We start from the raw sequence: 11255 nt of genomic DNA on the forward strand, positions 1-11255 counted from the left end.
TGTGTAAAGATGAATGAGACATCACTGAAGATGCTGCTCAAGAAGGCAAGCCTGTGGAGAACTGTAATAGATGGCAAAATGATCAACTGAAGGGGGTCTGGAGATGCTTGGCAGGAGACAAGCCATAATAGGGTTAATGGTGATAGCAAAAAGGATGAAGCTCGGCACAGGATCCTGAGGCACACAGTTTTCCTGGATGAAGGTGTCTGACAAGGCAAAACCCACATGAACCATGAAAACATGGGCTTTAAAAAATTCCTGAAGGAAACGGGGCTTGTGGCCACAGAAGCTCCGCGTGTGGAGAATACGGGGGATACCAGTCCTCCAGCAGCAGTCTTAGGCTTTCTCCAAATCAGGAAAGGCAGCCACTGTCTGGTGTTTCAGCAAAAAAACATTTATGACATGGGTGGAGGAAATGATGAGATAGTCAACTGGAGAACAGCGTACTCAAAATCCACTCTGCGCAGTGGTCAGAAAATTTTGAGACTCGAGCCACCACACCAGCCAGGCACAAACCATATGTTCCACCACCTTGCAAACACAGCTGGTGAGAGAAATGGGGCTACAACTAGAAGAAAGGTGATTGTCTTTGCTGGGCTTATGTATGGGTATAACAGCGCCTTTATGCCAGTGTCTGGGAAATGTGACCTCTGCCCAGATGTGATTGTATGTGTGAAGGAGGAAGTGCTTGCCCATAAGCGAAAAGTTCTGCAACATCTCAATGTGAATGTCGCCCAGCCCTGGGATGGAGGATCGAGATGAAATGAGAGTAAGATATAGCTCCAGCACAGTAAAGGTGGCATTGTAGCTCTCACCATTCTGAGAAGAGACTGGTATTCCCCAAGCCTTCTCCACTCATTTCCGATGGAGGAAGGCAGGGTGTTAGTGTGAGGAGGTTGAAATCTCCACAAATTATTGGCCTCAGGTGTTTGAGATAGCAATAGGGTACACAATGACATTGGCTGCTACTGTCATGCTATAAATCAGGAAATGGACTTTGGTCCCAGAAAGCCGTTGGAGGTTGGCCCACATGATGAAAGAGGGAGTGGAACTGTAAACAACTAGTTAATGAAATCTAGCTAGCTTTTTTGTTAACCCAAAGAATGCAATGACACTGTGCATGAAACTGTTTGTATTGAATGAAGTTTGCCATCATAGGATGATAGTTAAAACCATGGAAAGCATGTCTCCATTTACAAATAGCATTCTGGCACACCCCAGTCCACCAAGGGACCTGGACATGATGCAATAAAGAGGAAGTGCAATGAATGGTACGTTCTGTGGTGGTAAGGATAACATTTGTAAGATATTCTACTTGGTCATCAGTATTGGGGTAATGCACTTCATTTAAGGTCACTAGGGAGGAGTAAAACCTCCAGTTGGCCTTAGAAAGCTGCCATTTGGGTGTGCACATATGTACATAGGTGGGATAGAAATCAGCACACCGACAGCACACAGGAAATGGTTGCTCAAGTACACATCAGAAAGAATGGACCATTTGAGATGACCGGAAGCTGCACAGTGGAGAATGAGATGTCCAAATGGGAATAAGTGTGTGTGGTGTCTGAAAGGAACGTGCATCCTCCTATGTTAAGGCAGATGAGGTGAAGTTGATTGAGAAGGTCAGCCATCAGGCCACCTGGGAATACTCCAAAGGAGATGGTGCACATTAAAGTCAATGAGCAGCAGAAATGGGTGAGGGAGTTGCCCAATAAGTTGGAGGAAGACTGCCCTAATGACAATGAATGATGGAGGGATGTAAAAGATACGAACGGAAAACATGAGGTGAAGAAGGAAAATATGTACTACTGCAAGTTGAAGCAGGTTAGTCTGGGAGATGGGTTGACTGTGAATGTCATCCTGGATGAGCAGCATGACTCCCCCACAAGCTGGAATGCCATCAGGAGAAAGTCGAAGTAGACCAGAAAGAAATGCGGCCGGTGAAAGCTATAATCAAGACCCCACTTTGTTTCCTGGAGGCAGAGAACACACAGACACTGTGATACGAAGAGCAGCCACAAGTCCTCTTCATCGGATTGAAGGCCACAAACATTCCATTGGAGGAGAGTCATGATGAGGAAAGGGGAGGGGGGGGAAAACGAAGGGATGCCATATCGGCAGCTGCCGAGTGCCAGCCTTTGATGACTCTCTGCCACATGACAGAGAGACTAGAAGAACTGGCTCCATGAGGTCTGCAGATGTGTTGGCATTCTCCTTCTGTCAGACTCCACAGTCAAGGCCAGAGAAAGGTCGGCAGTGTGCACCGGCAACATGTAGGCTGGCTGGGTGAGTGAGTGTTTCATGTGGTGACACCATCAAAGAGGATCTCAGAGATGGTGAAGGAGATGACCATATGCCTTTGTTTGACCTCTTGGAGCCTTTCCAGTTGGCAGGGGAAGACTCAGATGATAGTTGGCTGGAAGGGCATAGAAAGTCTTTGTGGGAGTATTCCCTCTGTCCATTCTGGCCCGCTGGTTGTGTAGCAGGTGACGTTGCCCCATGCAGCGAAACTTTGATGGATTGCTGCACAGCTAGAGGAGGAAGAGACAAGGATGCTACCATGACACAGAGATATTACAACCATTGTGCTGAATTTTGTGTCACATGTTTGCATGACCATGTCCTTCTTGGAGCGAGAATCAGCCAGAACAGTACTGTAAGTGGCAGATGGTAGAACATAGAGTTTACGACTAGCCAACAACTTGCGAACAACAGGGAAAGGCACTTTTTCCTTCACCTGGATCTCCTAGACAACCTACTCATTGAGATACATGGGACAATCTTGGGAGGAGGTGGCATGATCGCCATTGCAGTTGATACAGTGGGGAGAAGAAGGTGGACAATTGCCCTCATGAGTATCCCTACCACAGGTTACACATTTGGCCAGTTGTCGTCAGGACGTGCAAGTGTGGTTGTAACAATGACACTGGTAGCTGTGCCAGGTTTGAACTGTACTGTCGAAATGTGATGACTTCATAACCTGCTTTGATCTTTGATGGAAGCACAACTCTATCATAAGTCACAAAGAGACTGTGTGTGGGCACTAAGGATGCATCTACCTTTTTCATCACCCAATGGACTGCAACACCACACTGATCAGAGAGGTATGTCTGGATTTCTGCCTTGGTCAGGCCACTGAGCAGCCTAGGGTCAGTAACACCATGGAAAGAATTCACCGTTTTATGGGCCTCCACATGAACTGGATAGCCATGGATGAGTGAAGCTGCAAGCTGTTGTTGTGCTTGAGAATCAGAAGTAGTCTCCCAAAGCAAAGTGACATTGTGTAAACGAGAACAACATTGCACAGTGTCAGCAACTTCATCAACACTTTTCTGAATAATAAATGGATTTACCTTAGGAAAGGACTGACTGTCTTCAGTATGTGAAAACACATGGAACAGCTGGGAGAGTCTTTGAATCGTTAGCCTCATTCAGTTTGTGTTTAGTAGACATTGGCTGTGAAGAAGGTGACTGGCTCATTGTGTGAAAATCCCCTGGACTGCCAGCATCTCAGATGGCATGCTCCTTCCAACTAGGAGACCCTCTCTCACCTTAGATGATAGTTCACACCTCCTGAAAATCTGACAGAGGGACCAAATTGAACAACTTAGGCAATCACCTTTCCCTGGGCGTGGCCTGTAACAGGGGGTATGTGCAAAACTCACCAGTCAACCTGGGGCAGGACATATGCGTTATCCAGTCATCTGTTTTGTGTCAGATGCATGGGCTGGCCTTCAGGAGTGCACAGGGAAGAAGAAGAAGAAGAAGAAGAAGAAGAACCTCAAATGCTGAAGCGCAGGAAGGGCAGGAGAAGGGGAATGAAGAAAGAAAAAAGGAACGAAAAACAGTGGAGAGACTATTCTGATATCAGCTACTGAAAATGCAGAACCCATGTCCAAAAACATTTCAGACATGTTCCCCAAAGTAGAGGCAAAAAAAGTAGCAAGAGGATAGACATGCAGCATGGACAGGAAATGATGCTGCAATGGTTTGTACTTTCGGAACAACAGTATGACCATACTAAACATCAAACATGGGAGAGTTCACACTTTGTGGTGTAAAACAGCACTCATGATGCTTACTGCATCTTGTAGAGGTTCATTCTTACTTCTAAAGCAATGTTTAAATGACACGATCTTCAGCCACTGTAAAACCATGTGTCATCAGTTTCTGACTTTTGGTACAATATGTGGCCTATGATTAGCAATATTTCCTTTTCAACTGTCAAAACTACTATACGTTAAATGATTTTTCCATTGGGGCACATAGGATCAATGAAACATAACAGCAAAGTACTGACAGCCCACAACTGCATGAAATCTTGCAACTGCATAAACCTTCTGGCACACATGAATCTTCTTCAGGTTTGAGTCCCTGGCAATTTTTGTCTTACATATTAATCTGCTATGAAGTGGTCCCTCACTTCCAATAGAAAATGCAATGACCTTGAGTATCCAAAAGCCAACATCATGTTTGTGTCACCTCTACCAGCACTTGTCACCAACACATCCTTATTCTTCCACTAACAACGTAAGGAAAAGGACAGATTGCTACTCACAGTAAAGATAACATGTGGACTGGCACAACAAAAAGAGTTTGCATTTTCAGAATTCAGTCAAAGCCTTCTCCAGTAAAAGGTGCCTGTCGTGTGTGTGTGTGTGTGTGTGTGTGTGTGTGTGTGAGTGTGTGTGTGTGTGTGTTTGTGTGTGTGTTTTTTTCCCTTTCAGAAGATGGCTTTGGCAGAAAGTTAAGTGTGTAACAACCTTTGTTGTGCCTATCTGCAGCTCAATATGTCATCTTTATGGTTCGCAGCAATCTGTCCTTTACCTTATATTGCTGATATTACAACCTGGAGTTTCCATTGTTTGCTTATTTTTCCACCCACACGTGATGGTTGTTAGTTCTTAGTCTGTTATCTAAATGTGCAACCAATTGCACATTACTAGAATCTCACACCAAAAACTGAAGACAGGCACTCATCTATGGATAATGGATTCATGGTGCACAGGTACAAATTAAAAAAAATCTGATGTTTCAAGTTTTTGAGCTATGCATATTTTTGTAGCATGTAGGTCCTACATGAGATTCACTCATACACACTTGGACTGAAACATGAATCTGTTTTGCATGCCGAAAGCAGGAACAACATCAGAGCGTCAGACGGCAGCACTGTTGCATTGATCAATGATGCTTCTGCCCACAGTACAGTAAAATTAAGTTTTCTTTTCCTTTCCTTGCATTAAGCCTCAGAGTAGGGTGTAATCAACAAGAAATAATAATCCACAAACTTCAGAAGCTTCAGGTTGTTCTGTAGAAGATATCATGACAAAGCAAAGATAAAGATTATTTGAATCAGAGTGGCATTGACAGTGAAACAGTGATTACAGGCCTACTAGTCATACTTTTAGACATATTTTATCTGTCAGCAACATCAAAGGAAGTATCAAGTGACAGCCAAGTCTCAAGGCATGTATGATTCAAACAAAGCTCAGTCTAAATATATTTGTTGCATATTTGGGAAACCAGTTCATGTTAGTGCACAATGCTCAGTTAAATTGTTGGAAAAGCATAAAAGTAACAATTCTGCAAATGTAGCGAAGAACGTGCGAGAGATAGGTGGAAGTGAAAATCATTTTTATTTCTCAGCTGTTACTGGAGGTTCTGCAGATAGCAAAGTAGAGTCGTTTCTGAACTTGTGGCATAAAACATTTAATTAATGAATCTGTTCCTATGATGCATGTGAAAAACTGGAAAATCCAATAGAATAAAGGTTGCCAAAACAGATACAATTTTGATTGCCAGAAATGTTGTAGTAGTTGATATTTAAAGCATTGTTTCTGAAGAGAAGTGTCAAATAAAAATAAAAGACGTTCTTACAGTGTCAAGTTTACTAAATAATTTGTCAGTGTGTAAACTAGAGATGACTGGACACTACATTGTTTTGGAAAATTCAGTGTATTCAATTTGAAAGGGTAATAAAGTTGTAGCTCAAAGAAGAGATTCAGGCATGTATACCCTTTCATTCAAACATACTAAGAGTTTTAACTGCCGTGGCTGTGTTTCCGACAGTGGTGTAGAGCTGTGGCGTAAATGCCTAGGACACTTGAACCTTGAGAATCTAAAGAAATTTAATTACCTAGCACTGGGAATGGACCGAGCATTATCGTAAAGTTTTATAAACCCATAAATAAATGTTTGACCTTCACAGATGGTAAACAGACACCATTACCAGATATTCAGTCTCGTGTGAGCCAGACAACCATTTGGATGGATACATACTAATGTGCTTGGTCCTATAATGACGGTTTCTTTTCATGGAAAGGAATAAATAGTGACTTTCACTGATGACTGTACTCACTTTACAACAGCTTACTCTCTTCTGTCAAAGCCTCAAGTGTTTCATTAATTTAAAGTACTCTATGGGATAACTACTGCTCATTTTAACAAGAAAATCAGCAGATTTAGATGTGACAATGGTTGTTAAAGCACTTCAAATGACATGATGACATTCTTTGAAGAAATTGGGATGCAGCTCTAGTTAACCATAAGGTACACACCTCAGCAAACTGGAGTGGCAGAACGACACATTATACTATCGTTGAAAAGTTTCATTGGATGCAAACTTGGAAAACAACTTTGGTCAGAAATGGTACTGGCAGTTGTTTCTATCATTAGCTGCATTACAACTTCAGCTATACATGGAGAAATTACAGCAATGCTATGGTATAGAAGGAAGCCAAATTTGAAGGAACTATGTATGTCTGGGTGTGATGCATACTTGCACATTCCAAAGGAACTATGGGCGAGTGAGTTTGGCACCAGGTCATTAGAATATTTCACGATGAGATATTGTCCAAATGGTTACAGATTGTAGTGTTCCAAACAATACAAGATTGCATTTGTAATGATGTAATTGTTGAAGAAGGTAAGTTTCTATTTGAGGGTGATAGTAGTGATGACTGCATCTTTAAGGAGATTTTTCAAATGGGCAACATAACACAGAATATAGCAGACGACAACACTATCAGAATGAAACTAACCTTGAGGAAACTGAACAAACTGTTTAAGATAACTCAGAGCCCTTCACTTCAGAGGTAGTGAAGGAAGCAGGAACCGCTGCAGAAAAGCAATAGAATAACAAGAAAACCTAGATACTTTGAAGACCATGTGGTGTTACCCTTGAATGCAGAAGCATTTGTGAATAACTTACCACAGAATTCTGAAGATGTTATGTGTCACCATGAGAAAGAAAAACGGACAAAAACAACAAAGGTCAACCGAAGCGTCCGATCTCACCCGTGACTCACGATGGCGCGGAATTTAGTTTGTGAGAGTGGCGTGTTTGTAAGTGTTGTTTTGATGCGATTGGTGGTGCTCTCTGGTGGTGTGTTAGGTGATGTTTTTGGTTTAGTTTGCGAGTGTGGCATCGTGTGTGAATTTTGGTAAATTGCTTTTTTATGTCTTTGGTAGGTATGCATATGACTGACAGGGTTAACAGTTCAGTTTTCGGTCGTCGGCTATGATGGGGGACAGTGCGTTGTCTCTAATGAAATTTCTTCAAGTATTCGGATTTTTGGATGAAGTCGTGTTCAGTATGTCATGAAGAAATGAGGCTTACTTAAAGTTCCGGCGTCTCAGACCAGGGACGGCTGTATGTGGAGATGTCGTCAGGATAAGAGGTCAAGGGAAGTGTTTGATCCCAATTTATGAGAGCTGCTGTTGAGCTATATAGGTCATGCGAAGTGTCAGATTCCAGTTGATATTGTGTTTACTGGTATTTGGGGAGTTCTGTGATGTCTGTTTTTTCGTCGTTTTGCGTGGTTTTGTATAGGGGTGGGTGTCTAAATTTGTTTGTATTTAGTTTGTCCCCACCCAAAAAACCCCTATTTCCCGCGCTTGTCCCGTTAGTGGCATTAGGCTTTTTGTGGAACGTTTGTGTGTTTGTCTTTCAATGTATTTTCGTCCTCATAATGTGTACGTAACGACTTTATACGCGCCATATAGGAATCATGGTTTATGGTCGTTTCCGCCATATTTGTGACGTCATGGGCAAAAGCAGACGGGTGGGATCGGACGCTTCCGTATTTCCCTTTGACTCCTGTCATCTAATGGAACTGGTACTTATGTACCACTTCCAGCAAATAAGAGTGTCATTAACAGTACGTGGGTGTTCAAGGAAGAAAGGGACGCATCTGAAAATACCGGAAAATATAAGGCACCTTCAATTATTAAAGGTTGTGTTCAGGTAAAACGACAAGACAATGAGGAGACATATGCTCCAGTTACTTGACTCACAACAGTGAGAACTTTTGTTAGTCTGGTGAATGATTATGATTTATTTATGGAACAAATGACTGTACAACAAGCATTCCTGCATGGAGAACTGACTGAAGAAATTTATACAAAAGTTCCACAAGTTGTAAAGTGTAAGGAAGGACTTTTATGCAAACTCATCAATGTTTTATATGGGCAGAAGTAGGCACCAAGAACTTAGAACTTTAAATTTGACAGTTTAATAAAGAAGATAAGGATTTGAAAATCTGAAGTTGATAGATGTCTCTCTGCTGAAAACCCTGATGATTATAATACAGTACTTATTTGCTACTGCATGTAGATTATATTGTAGTTGCTGGAAAATCACTAATACTAAAAAGTAGTCAAAATTAAGTATATTAAAGGAACACTTGAGATTCATCTGTGTCACAAAAAGGGAAATTCAAATGTTCGTCTCTGACTGGGCAAGTGAAGAAGACTGAATGTCTACAACAGCATTCATGTTCCAGGTATTTGGAAATACTGTTTGTTGCTTTGGCAACAGCTACAACAGACAGCCTGAGGCTGAAGGATCTTCTTGAAGAATTTAAAATATTTATGACAACTGAACACTGTACCATGGTGGTGGTGGTTAGTGTTTAACGTCCTGTCGACATCGAGGTCATTAGAGACGGAGCGCAAACTCGGGTTAGGGAAGGATCGGGAAGGAAATCGGCCGTGCCCTTTCAAAGGAACCATCGCGGCATTTGCCTGAAACGATTTAGGGAAATCACGGAAAACCTAAATCAGGATGGCCGGAGACGGGATTGAACCGTCGTCCTCCCGAATGCGAGTCCAGTGTGCTAACCACTGACTGTACCATGCATGTGTCTATTACTGAAGTGGGAACTTAGTGGATTGAAGCATATCAATACTGAATATGATTTCATACATCAGCTGCTCAACGAAACACATCTGAATTTTCAACACATCAGCTATGAGAAACAAGAGGGAGATATTCAACAAAACCTACTATGAGTGCACATTTCAATAGACCGTGTCCAAAGATGGGATTAGCGAAATTTGCAGATACTTAATGAAATTATCAAATTGAGGCGAGGGGTGTTGTAGTAATGATCGGTAAATAATCTTACTTGGAACTTTTTCCTCTTTTTTGTGTGTGCTTTTCTGTGTTTTCCCATCTTCACGATTGTAATAGCGATAACTAATAAACCGATATTACGTATCTACACCTGGTAATTCCTAGAATTGACACACATTTCATCCGCAGTTGTATATATACTAGTGACGCACAGTCAAAGTATCCATCAATGATTTTTTTTGTCAGCAGCCTTTTAGAAATTAACCAAATTTACAGAGGGCACAAATTCAAAAGTTTTTGCAGGAGTTATGGAAAAAAACCGCCCTACGCTGCAAACACACTATATCCAAGGTTTTAATGTCTTCCACCATACAACATCAAGTCAGGCATACATATACAAAATACCCTACTGTATTAAGGTTCATGTCGAAAGTTCGTTTTGTGGAGGTATGAATTCTCATATTTTTCACTAATGCACGATGTTTACACTGCCCCGGACGTTAATTTTCACCTGACATTTACTTCATATTCAGAGATATAATCAATTCCACATTACAGTATCAACAAGCAAACACCAAACATTAAATGTCTCTGAATATTATGGTGTTTTGGGCATAAAAGGAGGCACAAACAAAGTTTCACGGTTTGCCGAACTGGCACGAATTGTACTTTCTGCAACTCCCAGCCGTTTCGTAACGAATATACCTTTTCTTCCTCCGATCGCATAATTGTTTTGTAGCCGCCAAAAATTAATTTACAGTCGATTCGCGCCGTATGGTATCATTGGTTGATGGTAGCTCAGTTCTCATTGGTTGCCTGAACTGTTGAGGCATAACTTTCTAACGGCATGTATTTTAGGTCGAGGAAATACGTGGGCATAGGGATTGCTAGCTCAGCAGCTCTACATGCAGAGCTACCCCAGTCTGTTGCGACGTTTAGTGTGGGTGGCGAGGGGGGGGGGGGGGAGGGTAATTCGGGAAAACTGGTTGTCGGACATTACTTTAAAATAAAATAAGCTGCATCACAATAAAACATCTAATTCTGATATTGTATGTTTTTACGCTGACTGTGTATGTTTGTTCATACCTGAATGTATACCGATATATTAAGATTTAATTGTGCATGGAAACGCTGCAGCGCTCACACAGCTGGAGCCAATTTCTGCACTGCTCATGCCGAAGCTGAGATTCGTTTTTTTTTTTTTTTTTTTTTTTTTTTTTTTTTTTTTTTTTTTTTTTTTATTTCAATTCCCCATCGGGGCGGGCTGGCAGCAGCATATGCGCTGCTCTTCAGCCGAAAGACATAGAACAAAACAACAGAAGACATTTAAAAACAGCAAAGGAGAGAATAAGGCGAACATATAAAAAAGGGAGAGCATCATGGAAGGCAATAGACAAAAAAACGGGGTGACTGTAAAATGCAGATAAAAAACTGTTTAAAAGTAGCACACACAAAAAGCCACACACTGCGACGATTAAAAGAACACAAGGCACAGTATGACTGGAGCATAAAGGTGTTGACGGGTGGCATAGCACATAACGTAACACTGACGGCGAACCTCAAGGCAGTAAACAATTAAAATCACACCTCTTGACGCACACGAGAAACAGCACTAAACACAACACTGATGTGGCACACTGATGATGATCAATACAGAGGATCTGCCAGGTTCTAGGAGAGGAGGGAGACCTGAAGAAGGGAGGGAGGGGAAGAGATGGGGGAGGGGAATGGGGGGAACGCGGAAGAGGGCCAGGTAGGGAGGGATGTGGGAAGGAGAGAGGCAAGTATGTGGTGCAGGGTCTCAGGGGAGGGGGGGATGGAGGAAAATCCGCTCTGGGAGAAGGAAGAAAGAGGAGAAGGGGGCCCTGGGGTGGGGGGGGGGGGAACTAGGCCGGGTTAT

The sequence above is a fragment of the Schistocerca serialis genome, chromosome 3 (assembly GCF_023864345.2).
Source record: "Schistocerca serialis cubense isolate TAMUIC-IGC-003099 chromosome 3, iqSchSeri2.2, whole genome shotgun sequence".
In the NCBI taxonomy this organism is placed as follows: domain Eukaryota; kingdom Metazoa; phylum Arthropoda; class Insecta; order Orthoptera; family Acrididae; genus Schistocerca; species Schistocerca serialis.